Source organism: Branchiostoma lanceolatum, chromosome 4, assembly GCF_035083965.1.
Source record: "Branchiostoma lanceolatum isolate klBraLanc5 chromosome 4, klBraLanc5.hap2, whole genome shotgun sequence".
Lineage (NCBI taxonomy): Eukaryota > Metazoa > Chordata > Leptocardii > Amphioxiformes > Branchiostomatidae > Branchiostoma > Branchiostoma lanceolatum.
Window position 1 is genome coordinate 12,326,623 of NC_089725.1, and position 13,582 is coordinate 12,340,204.

The following is a 13,582-nucleotide window of genomic DNA, read 5'->3' on the forward strand; positions in this document are numbered from 1 at the left end:
ACCCTAGCGTTTTTGAAAAGTGCTTCAATTGGGACAAACGAGGACTCATTAGACGCGGAAGTGCACGGCAAATTCAAATCTGAAATTGGATTAATTCTGTCGTGCTTGGTTGCCGAGTTATTAGTGTTTAAAGTCCTTAAGAGCTAAGCCCGGCCTTAACCCTAGCGTTTTTGAAAAGTGCTTCAAATGGGACAAACGAGGACTCATTAGACGCGGAATTGCACGGCAAATTCAAATCTGAAAACGGATTAATTCTGTCGTGCTTGGTTGCCGAGTTATTAGTGTTTAAAGTCCTTAAGAGCTAAGCCCGGCCTTAACCCTAGCGTTTTTGAAAAGTGCTTCAAATGGGACAAACGAGGGCTCATTAGACGCGGAATTGCACGGCAAATTCAAATCTGAAAACGGATTAATTCTATCGTGCTCGGTTGCCGAGTTGTAAGTGTTTAAAGTCCTTAAGAGCTAAGCCCGGCCTTAACCCTAGCTTTTTTGTAAAGTGCTTCAAATGGGACAAACGAGGACTCATTAGACGCGGAATTGCACGGCAAATTCAAATCTGAAAATGGATTAATTCTATCGTGCTTGGTTGCCGAGTTATTATCGTTTAAAGTCCTTAAGAGCTAAGCCCTGCCTTAACCCTAGCGTTTTTGTAAAGTGCTTCAAATGGGACAAACGAGGACTCATTAGACGCGAAATTGCACGGCAAATTCAAATCTGAAAACGGGTTAATTTTATCGTGCTCGGTTGCCGAGTTATTATTGTTTAAAGTCCTTAAGAGCTAAGCCCGGCCTTAACCCTAGCGTTTTTGAAAAGTGCTTCAAATGGGACAAACGAGGACTCATTAGACGCGGAATTGCACGGCAAATTCAAATCTGAAAATGGATTAATTTTATCGTGCTTGGTTGCCGAGTTATTATTGTTTAAAGTCCTTAAGAGCTAAGCCCGGCCTTAACCCTAGCGGTTTTTAAAAGTGCTTCAAAAGGAGCAAACGAGGACTCATTAGACGCGGAATTGCACGGCAAATTCAAATCTGAAAACGGATTAATTCTATCGTGCTCGGTTGCCGAGTTATTATTGTTTAAAGTCCTTAAGAGCTAAGCCCGGCCTTAACCCTAGCTTTTTTGTAAAGTGCTTCAAATGGAACAAACGAGGACTCATTAGACGCGGAATTGCACGGCAAATTCAAATCTGAAAACGGATTAATTCTATCGTGCTCGGTTGCCGAGTTATTAGTGTTAAAAGTCCTTAAGAGCTAAGCCCGGCCTTAACCCTAGCGTTTTTGAAAAGTGCTTCAATTGGGACAAACGAGGACTCATTAGACGCGGAAGTGCACGGCAAATTCAAATCTGAAATTGGATTAATTCTGTCGTGCTTGGTTGCCGAGTTATTAGTGTTTAAAGTCCTTAAGAGCTAAGCCCGGCCTTAACCCTAGCGTTTTTGAAAAGTGCTTCAAATGGGACAAACGAGGACTCATTAGACGCGGAATTGCACGGCAAATTCAAATCTGAAAACGGATTAATTCTATCGTGCTCGGTTGCCGAGTTATTATTGTTTAAAGTCCTTAAGAGCTAAGCCCGGCCTTAACCCTAGCTTTTTTGTAAAGTGCTTCAAATGGGACAAACGAGGACTCATTAGACGCGGAATTGCACGGCAAATTCAAATCTGAAAATGGATTAATTCTATCGTGCTTGGTTGCCGAGTTATTATTGTTTAAAGTCCTTAAGAGCTAAGCCCGGCCTTAACCCTAGCGTTTTTGTAAAGTGCTTCAAATGGGACAAACGAGGACTCATTAGACGCGGAATTGCACGGCAAATTCAAATCTGAAAACGGATTAATTTTATCGTGCTCGGTTGCCGAGTTATTATTGTTTAAAGTCCTTAAGAGCTAAGCCCGGCCTTAACCCTAGCGGTTTTGAAAAGTGCTTCAAATGGGACAAACGAGGACTCATTAGACGCGGAATTGCACGGCAAATTCAAATCTGAAAACGGATTAATTTTATCGTGCTTGGTTGCCGAGTTATTATTGTTTAAAGTCCTTAAGAGCCAAGCCCGGCCTTAACCCTAGCGTTTTTGAAAAGTGCTTCAAATGGGACAAACGAGGACTCATTAGACGCGGAATTGCACGGCAAATTCAAATCTGAAAATGGATTAATTCTATCGTGCTTGGTTGCCGAGTTATTAGTGTTTAAAGTCCTTAAGAGCTAAGCCCGGCCTTAACCCTAGCTTTTTTGTAAAGTGCTTCAAATGGGACAAACGAGGACTTATTAGACGCGGAATTGCACGGCAAATTCAAATCTGAAAATGGATTAATTCTATCGTGCTTGGTTGCCGAGTTATTATTGTTTAAAGTCCTTAAGAGCTAAGCCCGGCCTTAACCCTAGCGTTTTTGTAAAGTGCTTCAAATGGGACAAACGAGGACTCATTAGACGCGGAATTGCACGGCAAATTCAAATCTGAAAACGGATTAATTTTATCGTGCTCGGTTGCCGAGTTATTATTGTTTAAAGTCCTTAAGAGCTAAGCCCGGCCTTAACCCTAGCGTTTTTGTAAAGTGCTTCAAATGGACAAACGAGGACTCATTAGACGCGGAAGTGCACGGCAAATTCAAATCTGAAAACGGATTAATTCTGTCGTGCTTGGTTGCCGAGTTATTAGTGTTTAAAGTCCTTAAGAGCTAAGCCCGGCCTTAACCCTAGCGTTTTTGAAAAGTGCTTCAAATGGGACAAACGAGGACTCATTAGACGCGGAATTGCACGGCAAATTCAATCTGAAAACGTACTAATTCTATCGTGCTCGGTTGCCGAGTTGTAAGTGTTTAAAGTCCTTAAGAGCTAAGCCCGGCCTAAACCCTAGCGTTTTTGAAAAGTGCTTCAAATGGGACAAACGAGGACTCATTAGACGCGGAATTGCACGGCAAATTCAAATCTGAAAACGGATTAATTCTATCGTGCTTGGTTGCCGAGTTATTATTGTTTAAAGTCCTTAAGAGCCAAGCCCGGCCTTAACCCTAGCGTTTTTGAAAAGTGCTTCAAATGGGTCAAACGAGGACTCATTAGACGCGGAATTGCACGGCAAATTCAAATCTGAAAATGGATTAATTCTATCGTGCTTGGTTGCCGAGTTATTAGTGTTTAAAGTCCTTAAGAGCTAAGCCCGGCCTTAACCCTAGCGGTTTTTAAAAGTGCTTCAAAAGGAGCAAACGAGGACTCATTAGACGCGGAATTGCACGGCAAATTCAAATCTGAAAACGGATTAATTCTATCGTGCTCGGTTGCCGAGTTATTATTGTTTAAAGTCCTTAAGAGCTAAGCCCGGCCTTAACCCTAGCTTTTTTGTAAAGTGCTTCAAATGGGACAAACGAGGACTCATTAGACGCGGAATTGCACGGCAAATTCAAATCTGAAAATGGATTAATTCTATCGTGCTTGGTTGCCGAGTTATTATCGTTTAAAGTCCTTAAGAGCTAAGCCCTGCCTTAACCCTAGCGTTTTTGTAAAGTGCTTCAAATGGGACAAACGAGGACTCATTAGACGCGAAATTGCACGGCAAATTCAAATCTGAAAACGGGTTAATTTTATCGTGCTCGGTTGCCGAGTTATTATTGTTTAAAGTCCTTAAGAGCTAAGCCCGGCCTTAACCCTAGCGTTTTTGAAAAGTGCTTCAAATGGGACAAACGAGGACTCATTAGACGCGGAATTGCACGGCAAATTCAAATCTGAAAATGGATTAATTTTATCGTGCTTGGTTGCCGAGTTATTATTGTTTAAAGTCCTTAAGAGCTAAGCCCGGCCTTAACCCTAGCGGTTTTTAAAAGTGCTTCAAAAGGAGCAAACGAGGACTCATTAGACGCGGAATTGCACGGCAAATTCAAATCTGAAAACGGATTAATTCTATCGTGCTCGGTTGCCGAGTTATTATTGTTTAAAGTCCTTAAGAGCTAAGCCCGGCCTTAACCCTAGCTTTTTTGTAAAGTGCTTCAAATGGAACAAACGAGGACTCATTAGACGCGGAATTGCACGGCAAATTCAAATCTGCAAATGGATTAATTCTATCGTGCTTGGTTGCCGAGTTATTATTGTTTAAAGTCCTTAAGAGCTAAGCCCGGCCTTAACCCTAGCGTTTTTGAAAAGTGCTTCAAATGGAGCAAACGAGGACTCATTAGACGCGGAATTGCACGGCAAATTCAAATCTGAAAACGGATTAATTCTATCGTGCTCGGTTGCCGAGTTATTAGTGTTAAAAGTCCTTAAGAGCTAAGCCCGGCCTTAACCCTAGCGTTTTTGAAAAGTGCTTCAATTGGGACAAACGAGGACTCATTAGACGCGGAAGTGCACGGCAAATTCAAATCTGAAATTGGATTAATTCTGTCGTGCTTGGTTGCCGAGTTATTAGTGTTTAAAGTCCTTAAGAGCTAAGCCCGGCCTTAACCCTAGCGTTTTTGAAAAGTGCTTCAAATGGGACAAACGAGGACTCATTAGACGCGGAATTGCACGGCAAATTCAAATCTGAAAACGGATTAATTCTGTCGTGCTTGGTTGCCGAGTTATTAGTGTTTAAAGTCCTTAAGAGCTAAGCCCGGCCTTAACCCTAGCGTTTTTGAAAAGTGCTTCAAATGGGACAAACGAGGGCTCATTAGACGCGGAATTGCACGGCAAATTCAAATCTGAAAACGGATTAATTCTATCGTGCTCGGTTGCCGAGTTATTATTGTTTAAAGTCCTTAAGAGCTAAGCCCGGCCTTAACCCTAGCTTTTTTGTAAAGTGCTTCAAATGGGACAAACGAGGACTCATTAGACGCGGAATTGCACGGCAAATTCAAATCTGAAAATGGATTAATTCTATCGTGCTTGGTTGCCGAGTTATTATCGTTTAAAGTCCTTAAGAGCTAAGCCCTGCCTTAACCCTAGCGTTTTTGTAAAGTGCTTCAAATGGGACAAACGAGGACTCATTAGACGCGAAATTGCACGGCAAATTCAAATCTGAAAACGGGTTAATTTTATCGTGCTCGGTTGCCGAGTTATTATTGTTTAAAGTCCTTAAGAGCTAAGCCCGGCCTTAACCCTAGCGTTTTTGAAAAGTGCTTCAAATGGGACAAACGAGGACTCATTAGACGCGGAATTGCACGGCAAATTCAAATCTGAAAATGGATTAATTTTATCGTGCTTGGTTGCCGAGTTATTATTGTTTAAAGTCCTTAAGAGCTAAGCCCGGCCTTAACCCTAGCGGTTTTTAAAAGTGCTTCAAAAGGAGCAAACGAGGACTCATTAGACGCGGAATTGCACGGCAAATTCAAATCTGAAAACGGATTAATTCTATCGTGCTCGGTTGCCGAGTTATTATTGTTTAAAGTCCTTAAGAGCTAAGCCCGGCCTTAACCCTAGCTTTTTTGTAAAGTGCTTCAAATGGAACAAACGAGGACTCATTAGACGCGGAATTGCACGGCAAATTCAAATCTGAAAACGGATTAATTCTATCGTGCTCGGTTGCCGAGTTATTAGTGTTAAAAGTCCTTAAGAGCTAAGCCCGGCCTTAACCCTAGCGTTTTTGAAAAGTGCTTCAATTGGGACAAACGAGGACTCATTAGACGCGGAAGTGCACGGCAAATTCAAATCTGAAATTGGATTAATTCTGTCGTGCTTGGTTGCCGAGTTATTAGTGTTTAAAGTCCTTAAGAGCTAAGCCCGGCCTTAACCCTAGCGTTTTTGAAAAGTGCTTCAAATGGGACAAACGAGGACTCATTAGACGCGGAATTGCACGGCAAATTCAAATCTGAAAACGGATTAATTCTGTCGTGCTTGGTTGCCGAGTTATTAGTGTTTAAAGTCCTTAAGAGCTAAGCCCGGCCTTAACCCTAGCGTTTTTGAAAAGTGCTTCAAATGGGACAAACGAGGGCTCATTAGACGCGGAATTGCACGGCAAATTCAAATCTGAAAACGGATTAATTCTATCGTGCTCGGTTGCCGAGTTATTATTGTTTAAAGTCCTTAAGAGCTAAGCCCGGCCTTAACCCTAGCTTTTTTGTAAAGTGCTTCAAATGGGACAAACGAGGACTCATTAGACGCGGAATTGCACGGCAAATTCAAATCTGAAAATGGATTAATTCTATCGTGCTTGGTTGCCGAGTTATTATCGTTTAAAGTCCTTAAGAGCTAAGCCCTGCCTTAACCCTAGCGTTTTTGTAAAGTGCTTCAAATGGGACAAACGAGGACTCATTAGACGCGAAATTGCACGGCAAATTCAAATCTGAAAACGGGTTAATTTTATCGTGCTCGGTTGCCGAGTTATTATTGTTTAAAGTCCTTAAGAGCTAAGCCCGGCCTTAACCCTAGCTTTTTTGTAAAGTGCTTCAAATGGAACAAACGAGGACTCATTAGACGCGGAATTGCACGGCAAATTCAAATCTGCAAATGGATTAATTCTATCGTGCTTGGTTGCCGAGTTATTATTGTTTAAAGTCCTTAAGAGCTAAGCCCGGCCTTAACCCTAGCGTTTTTGAAAAGTGCTTCAAATGGAGCAAACGAGGACTCATTAGACGCGGAATTGCACGGCAAATTCAAATCTGAAAACGGATTAATTCTATCGTGCTCGGTTGCCGAGTTATTAGTGTTAAAAGTCCTTAAGAGCTAAGCCCGGCCTTAACCCTAGCGTTTTTGAAAAGTGCTTCAATTGGGACAAACGAGGACTCATTAGACGCGGAAGTGCACGGCAAATTCAAATCTGAAATTGGATTAATTCTGTCGTGCTTGGTTGCCGAGTTATTAGTGTTTAAAGTCCTTAAGAGCTAAGCCCGGCCTTAACCCTAGCGTTTTTGAAAAGTGCTTCAAATGGGACAAACGAGGACTCATTAGACGCGGAATTGCACGGCAAATTCAAATCTGAAAACGGATTAATTCTGTCGTGCTTGGTTGCCGAGTTATTAGTGTTTAAAGTCCTTAAGAGCTAAGCCCGGCCTTAACCCTAGCGTTTTTGAAAAGTGCTTCAAATGGGACAAACGAGGGCTCATTAGACGCGGAATTGCACGGCAAATTCAAATCTGAAAACGGATTAATTCTATCGTGCTCGGTTGCCGAGTTATTATTGTTTAAAGTCCTTAAGAGCTAAGCCCGGCCTTAACCCTAGCTTTTTTGTAAAGTGCTTCAAATGGGACAAACGAGGACTCATTAGACGCGGAATTGCACGGCAAATTCAAATCTGAAAATGGATTAATTCTATCGTGCTTGGTTGCCGAGTTATTATCGTTTAAAGTCCTTAAGAGCTAAGCCCTGCCTTAACCCTAGCGTTTTTGTAAAGTGCTTCAAATGGGACAAACGAGGACTCATTAGACGCGAAATTGCACGGCAAATTCAAATCTGAAAACGGGTTAATTTTATCGTGCTCGGTTGCCGAGTTATTATTGTTTAAAGTCCTTAAGAGCTAAGCCCGGCCTTAACCCTAGCGTTTTTGAAAAGTGCTTCAAATGGGACAAACGAGGACTCATTAGACGCGGAATTGCACGGCAAATTCAAATCTGAAAATGGATTAATTTTATCGTGCTTGGTTGCCGAGTTATTATTGTTTAAAGTCCTTAAGAGCTAAGCCCGGCCTTAACCCTAGCGGTTTTTAAAAGTGCTTCAAAAGGAGCAAACGAGGACTCATTAGACGCGGAATTGCACGGCAAATTCAAATCTGAAAACGGATTAATTCTATCGTGCTCGGTTGCCGAGTTATTATTGTTTAAAGTCCTTAAGAGCTAAGCCCGGCCTTAACCCTAGCTTTTTTGTAAAGTGCTTCAAATGGAACAAACGAGGACTCATTAGACGCGGAATTGCACGGCAAATTCAAATCTGAAAACGGATTAATTCTATCGTGCTCGGTTGCCGAGTTATTAGTGTTAAAAGTCCTTAAGAGCTAAGCCCGGCCTTAACCCTAGCGTTTTTGAAAAGTGCTTCAATTGGGACAAACGAGGACTCATTAGACGCGGAAGTGCACGGCAAATTCAAATCTGAAATTGGATTAATTCTGTCGTGCTTGGTTGCCGAGTTATTAGTGTTTAAAGTCCTTAAGAGCTAAGCCCGGCCTTAACCCTAGCGTTTTTGAAAAGTGCTTCAAATGGGACAAACGAGGACTCATTAGACGCGGAATTGCACGGCAAATTCAAATCTGAAAACGGATTAATTCTGTCGTGCTTGGTTGCCGAGTTATTAGTGTTTAAAGTCCTTAAGAGCTAAGCCCGGCCTTAACCCTAGCGTTTTTGAAAAGTGCTTCAAATGGGACAAACGAGGGCTCATTAGACGCGGAATTGCACGGCAAATTCAAATCTGAAAACGGATTAATTCTATCGTGCTCGGTTGCCGAGTTATTATTGTTTAAAGTCCTTAAGAGCTAAGCCCGGCCTTAACCCTAGCTTTTTTGTAAAGTGCTTCAAATGGGACAAACGAGGACTCATTAGACGCGGAATTGCACGGCAAATTCAAATCTGAAAATGGATTAATTCTATCGTGCTTGGTTGCCGAGTTATTATTGTTTAAAGTCCTTAAGAGCTAAGCCCGGCCTTAACCCTAGCGTTTTTGAAAAGTGCTTCAAATGGGACAAACGAGGACTCATTAGACGCGGAATTGCACGGCAAATTCAAATCTGAAAACGGATTAATTCTATCGTGCTCGGTTGCCGAGTTATTAGTGTTAAAAGTCCTTAAGAGCTAAGCCCGGCCTTAACCCTAGCGTTTTTGAAAAGTGCTTCAAATGGGACAAACGAGGACTCATTAGACGCGGAATTGCACGGCAAATTCAATCTGAAAACGGATTAATTCTATCGTGCTCGGTTGCCGAGTTGTAAGTGTTTAAAGTCCTTAAGAGCTAAGCCCGGCCTAAACCCTAGCGTTTTTGTAAAGTGCTTCAAATGGGACAAACGAGGACTCATTAGACGCGGAAATGCACGGCAAATTCAAATCTGAAAACGGATTAATTCTATCGTGCTTGGTTGCCGAGTTATTAGTGTTTAAAGTCCTTAAGAGCTAAGCCCGGCCTTAACCCTAGCGTTTTTGAAAAGTGCTTCAAATGGGACAAACGAGGACTCATTAGACGCGGAATTGCACGGCAAATTCAATCTGAAAACGTACTAATTCTATCGTGCTCGGTTGCCGAGTTGTAAGTGTTTAAAGTCCTTAAGAGCTAAGCCCGGCCTAAACCCTAGCGTTTTTGTAAAGTGCTTCAAATGGGACAAACGAGGACTCATTAGACGCGGAAATGCACGGCAAATTCAAATCTGAAAACGGATTAATTCTATCGTGCTTGGTTGCCGAGTTATTAGTGTTTAAAGTCCTTAAGAGCTAAGCCCGGCCTTAACCCTAGCGTTTTTGAAAAGTGCTTCAAATGGGACAAACGAGGACTCATTAGACGCGGAAGTGCACGGCAAATTCAAATCTGAAAACGGATTAATTCTGTCGTGCTTGGTTGCCGAGTTATTAGTGTTTAAAGTCCTTAAGAGCTAAGCCCGGCCTTAACCCTAGCGTTTTTGAAAAGTGCTTCAAATGGGACAAACGAGGACTCATTAGACGCGGAATTGCACGGCAAATTCAAATCTGAAAATGGATTAATTCTGTCGTGCTTGGTTGCCGAGTTATTAGTGTTTAAAGTCCTTAAGAGCTAAGCCCGGCCTTAACCCTAGCGTTTTTGAAAAGTGCTTCAAATGGGACAAACGAGGACTCATTAGACGCGGAATTGCACGGCAAATTCAAATCTGAAAACGGATTAATTCTATCGTGCTCGGTTGCCGAGTTATTATTGTTTAAAGTCCTTAAGAGCTAAGCCCGGCCTTAACCCTAGCTTTTTTGTAAAGTGCTTCAAATGGGACAAACGAGGACTCATTAGACGCGGAATTGCACGGCAAATTCAAATCTGAAAATGGATTAATTCTATCGTGCTTGGTTGCCGAGTTATTATTGTTTAAAGTCCTTAAGAGCTAAGCCCGGCCTTAACCCTAGCGTTTTTGAAAAGTGCTTCAAATGGGACAAACGAGGACTCATTAGACGCGGAATTGCACGGCAAATTCAAATCTGAAAACGGATTAATTCTATCGTGCTCGGTTGCCGAGTTATTAGTGTTAAAAGTCCTTAAGAGCTAAGCCCGGCCTTAACCCTAGCGTTTTTGAAAAGTGCTTCAAATGGGACAAACGAGGACTCATTAGACGCGGAAGTGCACGGCAAATTCAAATCTGAAAACGGATTAATTCTGTCGTGCTTGGTTGCCGAGTTATTAGTGTTTAAAGTCCTTAAGAGCTAAGCCCGGCCTTAACCCTAGCGTTTTTGAAAAGTGCTTCAAATGGGACAAACGAGGACTCATTAGACGCGGAATTGCACGGCAAATTCAATCTGAAAACGTACTAATTCTATCGTGCTCGGTTGCCGAGTTGTAAGTGTTTAAAGTCCTTAAGAGCTAAGCCCGGCCTAAACCCTAGCGTTTTTGTAAAGTGCTTCAAATGGGACAAACGAGGACTCATTAGACGCGGAATTGCACGGCAAATTCAAATCTGAAAACGGATTAATTCTATCGTGCTTGGTTGCCGAGTTATTAGTGTTTAAAGTCCTTAAGAGCTAAGCCCGGCCTTAACCCTAGCGTTTTTGAAAAGTGCTTCAAATGGGACAAACGAGGACTCATTAGACGCGGAATTGCACGGCAAATTCAATCTGAAAACGTACTAATTCTATCGTGCTCGGTTGCCGAGTTGTAAGTGTTTAAAGTCCTTAAGAGCTAAGCCCGGCCTAAACCCTAGCGTTTTTGAAAAGTGCTTAAAATGGGACAAACGAGGACTCATTAGACGCGGAATTGCACGGCAAATTCAAATCTGAAAACGGATTAATTCTATCGTGCTTGGTTGCCGAGTTATTAGTGTTTAAAGTCCTTAAGAGCTAAGCCCGGCCTTAACCCTAGCTTTTTTGTAAAGTGCTTCAAATGGGACAAACGAGGACTCATTAGACGCGGAATTGCACGGCAAATTCAAATCTGAAAATGGATTAATTCTATCGTGCTTGGTTGCCGAGTTATTATTGTTTAAAGTCCTTAAGAGCTAAGCCCGGCCTTAACCCTAGCTTTTTTGTAAAGTGCTTCAAATGGGACAAACGAGGACTCATTAGACGCGGAATTGCACGGCAAATTCAAATCTGAAAACGGATTAATTCTATCGTGCTTGGTTGCCGAGTTATTATTGTTTAAAGTCCTTAAGAGCTAAGCCCGGCCTTAACCCTAGCGTTTTTGAAAAGTGCTTCAAATGGGACAAACGAGGACTCATTAGACGCGGAATTGCACGGCAAATTCAAATCTGAAAACGGATTAATTCTGTCGTGCTTGGTTGCCGAGTTATTAGTGTTTAAAGTCCTTAAGAGCTAAGCCCGGCCTTAACCCTAGCGTTTTTGAAAAGTGCTTCAAATGGGACAAACGAGGACTCATTAGACGCGGAATTGCACGGCAAATTCAAATCTGAAAACGGATTAATTCTATCGTGCTCGGTTGCCGAGTTATTATTGTTTAAAGTCCTTAAGAGCTAAGCCCGGCCTTAACCCTAGCTTTTTTGTAAAGTGCTTCAAATGGGACAAACGAGGACTCATTAGACGCGGAATTGCACGGCAAATTCAAATCTGAAAATGGATTAATTCTATCGTGCTTGGTTGCCGAGTTATTATTGTTTAAAGTCCTTAAGAGCTAAGCCCGGCCTTAACCCTAGCGTTTTTGAAAAGTGCTTCAAATGGGACAAACGAGGACTCATTAGACGCGGAATTGCACGGCAAATTCAAATCTGAAAACGGATTAATTCTATCGTGCTCGGTTGCCGAGTTATTAGTGTTAAAAGTCCTTAAGAGCTAAGCCCGGCCTTAACCCTAGCGTTTTTGAAAAGTGCTTCAAATGGGACAAACGAGGACTCATTAGACGCGGAAGTGCACGGCAAATTCAAATCTGAAAACGGATTAATTCTGTCGTGCTTGGTTGCCGAGTTATTAGTGTTTAAAGTCCTTAAGAGCTAAGCCCGGCCTTAACCCTAGCGTTTTTGAAAAGTGCTTCAAATGGGACAAACGAGGACTCATTAGACGCGGAATTGCACGGCAAATTCAATCTGAAAACGTACTAATTCTATCGTGCTCGGTTGCCGAGTTGTAAGTGTTTAAAGTCCTTAAGAGCTAAGCCCGGCCTAAACCCTAGCGTTTTTGTAAAGTGCTTCAAATGGGACAAACGAGGACTCATTAGACGCGGAATTGCACGGCAAATTCAAATCTGAAAACGGATTAATTCTATCGTGCTTGGTTGCCGAGTTATTAGTGTTTAAAGTCCTTAAGAGCTAAGCCCGGCCTTAACCCTAGCGTTTTTGAAAAGTGCTTCAAATGGGACAAACGAGGACTCATTAGACGCGGAATTGCACGGCAAATTCAATCTGAAAACGTACTAATTCTATCGTGCTCGGTTGCCGAGTTGTAAGTGTTTAAAGTCCTTAAGAGCTAAGCCCGGCCTAAACCCTAGCGTTTTTGTAAAGTGCTTCAAATGGGACAAACGAGGACTCATTAGACGCGGAATTGCACGGCAAATTCAAATCTGAAAACGGATTAATTCTATCGTGCTTGGTTGCCGAGTTATTAGTGTTTAAAGTCCTTAAGAGCTAAGCCCGGCCTTAACCCTAGCTTTTTTGTAAAGTGCTTCAAATGGGACAAACGAGGACTCATTAGACGCGGAATTGCACGGCAAATTCAAATCTGAAAACGGATTAATTCTATCGTGCTTGGTTGCCGAGTTATTATTGTTTAAAGTCCTTAAGAGCTAAGCCCGGCCTTAACCCTAGCTTTTTTGTAAAGTGCTTCAAATGGGACAAACGAGGACTCATTAGACGCGGAATTGCACGGCAAATTCAAATCTGAAAACGGATTAATTCTATCGTGCTTGGTTGCCGAGTTATTATTGTTTAAAGTCCTTAAGAGCTAAGCCCGGCCTTAACCCTAGCGTTTTTGAAAAGTGCTTCAAATGGGACAAACGAGGACTCATTAGACGCGGAATTGCACGGCAAATTCAAATCTGAAAATGGATTAATTTTATCGTGCTTGGTTGCCGAGTTATTATTGTTTAAAGTCCTTAAGAGCTAAGCCCGGCCTTAACCCTAGCGGTTTTTAAAAGTGCTTCAAAAGGAGCAAACGAGGACTCATTAGACGCGGAATTGCACGGCAAATTCAAATCTGAAAACGGATTAATTCTATCGTGCTCGGTTGCCGAGTTATTATTGTTTAAAGTCCTTAAGAGCTAAGCCCGGCCTTAACCCTAGCTTTTTTGTAAAGTGCTTCAAATGGAACAAACGAGGACTCATTAGACGCGGAATTGCACGGCAAATTCAAATCTGCAAATGGATTAATTCTATCGTGCTTGGTTGCCGAGTTATTATTGTTTAAAGTCCTTAAGAGCTAAGCCCGGCCTTAACCCTAGCGTTTTTGAAAAGTGCTTCAAATGGAGCAAACGAGGACTCATTAGACGCGGAATTGCACGGCAAATTCAAATCTGAAAACGGATTAATTCTATCGTGCTCGGTTGCCGAGTTATTAGTGTTAAAAGTCCTTAAGAGCTAAGCCCGGCCTTAAC